At 39.6% G+C, this 2,500-nt stretch overlaps 3 non-coding genes across 3 annotated transcripts; all 3 read right to left on the reverse strand.

Moving 5' to 3' along the window:
* Positions 1-171: 171 nt before the first annotated feature.
* Positions 172-244, reverse strand: TRNAK-CUU (transfer RNA lysine (anticodon CUU)). The gene has a single exon. It is a non-coding gene; the product is annotated as a tRNA-Lys (tRNA).
* A 1,196-nt stretch (positions 245-1,440) lies between these two features.
* TRNAK-CUU (transfer RNA lysine (anticodon CUU)) lies at positions 1,441-1,513 on the reverse strand. The gene has a single exon. It is a non-coding gene; the product is annotated as a tRNA-Lys (tRNA).
* Positions 1,514-2,038: 525 nt separating this feature from the next.
* Positions 2,039-2,111, reverse strand: TRNAK-CUU (transfer RNA lysine (anticodon CUU)). Its single transcript has one exon. It is a non-coding gene; the product is annotated as a tRNA-Lys (tRNA).
* Between the last annotated feature and the right edge of the window lie 389 nt (positions 2,112-2,500).

The raw sequence follows: 2,500 nt of genomic DNA on the forward strand, positions 1-2,500 counted from the left end.
CAACGTGGGGCTCGAACCCACGACCCTGAGATTAAGAGTCTCATGCGCTACCAACTGAGCAAGCCGGGCTCCTTTGGATGCCCATAGTTTTCTTCCCTATCCCTGCACTGCCGTTTTCCACAGATAGGATGTATTTTTTTGGTCAAAAAGCACTACAATTTTAGTTGTTTTCGCCCAACGTGGGGCTCGAACCCACGACCCTGAGATTAAGAGTCTCATGCTCTACCGACTGAGCTAGCCGGGCTCCTTTGGATGCCTATAGTTTTCTTCCCTATCCCTGCACTGCCATTTTCCACAGATAGGATGCTGTGTAATCATAGGCTCTGGTGGAGTTTGGAAAGAAAATACACATCAGCCAGAGGCAGAAATAGTCTAAGAAAGTATCAAACACAATTACCAGTCAATATCAGAACGCATTGAAGAATATCAGGAAATAGCCGATTAAACCTGTGTGGAAAAAAGTCTTATTTGTGATTTCTCCACTTTATTTTATAGTAAGATGATACATACTTTTTCTTTTACAGTGAATACATTAAGGTGTGGTATTGCCCCATTACACATCATCCAGACATGCATTCATATATTGCATGTTAACAATGAAAATATTGCAAAGAGACTTTCAATTTCTATTTTTTTGGTCAAAAAGCACTACAATTTTAGTTGTTTTCGCCCAACGTGGTGCTCGAGCCCACGACCCTGAGATTAAGAGTCTCATGCTCTACCGACTGAGCTAGCCGGGCACCTTTGGATGCCTATAGTTTTCTTCCCTATCCCTGCACTGCCGCTTTCCACAGATAGGATGCTGTGTAATCATAGGCTCTGGTGGAGTTTGGAAAGAAAATACACATCAGCCAGAGGCAGAAATAGTCTAAGAAAGTATCAAATACAATTACCAGTCAATATCAGAACGCATTGAAGAATATCAGGAAATAGCCGATTAAACCTGTGTGGAAAAAAGTCTTATTTGTGATTTCTCCACTTTATTTTATAGTAAGATGATACATACTTTTTCTTTTACAGTGAATACATTAAGGTGTGGTATTGCCCCATTACACATCATCCAGACATGCATTCATATATTGCATGTTAACAATCAAAATATTGCAAATATTGTAAAGAGACTTTCAATTTCTATTTTTTTGGTCAAAAAGCACTAAAATTTTAGTTGTTTTCGCCCAACGTTTTCTTCCCTATCCCTGCACTGCCGCTTTCCACAGATAAGATGTATTTTTTTGGTCAAAAAGCACTACAATTTTAGTTGTTTTCACCCAACGTGGGGCTCGAACCCACGACCCTGAGATTAAGAGTCTCATGCTCTACCGACTGAGCTAGCCGGGCTCCTTTGGATTCCTATAGTTTTCTTCCCTATCCCTGCACTGCCGTTTTCCACAGATAGGATGTATTTTTTTGGTCAAAAAGCACTACAATTTTAGTTGTTTACGCCCAACGTGGGGCTCGAACCCACGACCCTGAGATTAAGAGTCTCATGCTCTACCGACTGAGCTAGCCGGGCTCCTTTGGATGCCTATAGTTTTCTTCCCTATCCCTGCACTGCCGTTTTCCAAAGATAGGATGCTGTGTAATCATAGGCTCTGGTGGAGTTTGGAAAGAAAATACACATCAGCCAGAGGCAGAAATACTCTAAGAAAGTATCAAACACAATTACCAGTCAATATCAGAACGCATTGAAGAATATCAGGAAATAGCCGATTAAACCTGTGTGGAAAAAAGTCTTATTTGTGATTTCTCCACTTTATTTTATAGTAAGATGATACATACTTTTTCTTTTACAGTGAATACATTAAGGTGTGGTATTGCCCCATTACACATCATCCAGACATGCATTCATATATTGCATGTTAACAATCAAAATATTGCAAATATTGTAAAGAGACTTTCAATTTCTATTTTTTTGGTCAAAAAGCACTAAAATTTTAGTTGTTTTCGCCCAACGTTTTCTTCCCTATCCCTGCACTGCCGCTTTCCACAGATAGGATGTATTTGTTTGGTCAAAAAGCACTACAATTTTAGTTGTTTTTGCCCAACGTGGGGCTCGAACCCACGACCCTGAGATTAAGAGTCTCATGCTCTACCGACTGAGCTAGCCGGGCTCCTTTGGATGCCTATAGTTTTCTTCCCTATCCCTGCACTGCCGTTTTCCACAGATAGGATGCTGTGTAATCATAGGCTCTGGTGGAGTTTGGAAAGAAAATACACATCAGCCAGAGGCAGAAATAGTCTAAGAAAGTATCAAACACAATTACCAGTCAATATCAGAACGCATTGAAGAATATCAGGAAATAGCCGATTAAACCTGTGTGGAAAAAAGTCTTATTTGTGTTTTCTCCACTTTATTTTATAGTAAGATGATACATACTTTTTCTTTTACAGTGAATACATTAAGGTGTGGTATTGCCCCATTACACATCATCCAGACATGCATTCATATATTGCATGTTAACAATCAAAATATTGCAAATATTGTAAAGAGACTTTCAAT

Source organism: Ambystoma mexicanum, chromosome 4q, assembly GCF_040938575.1.
Source record: "Ambystoma mexicanum isolate Mex_15411 chromosome 4q, UKY_AmexF1_1, whole genome shotgun sequence".
Classification (NCBI taxonomy): domain Eukaryota; kingdom Metazoa; phylum Chordata; class Amphibia; order Caudata; family Ambystomatidae; genus Ambystoma; species Ambystoma mexicanum.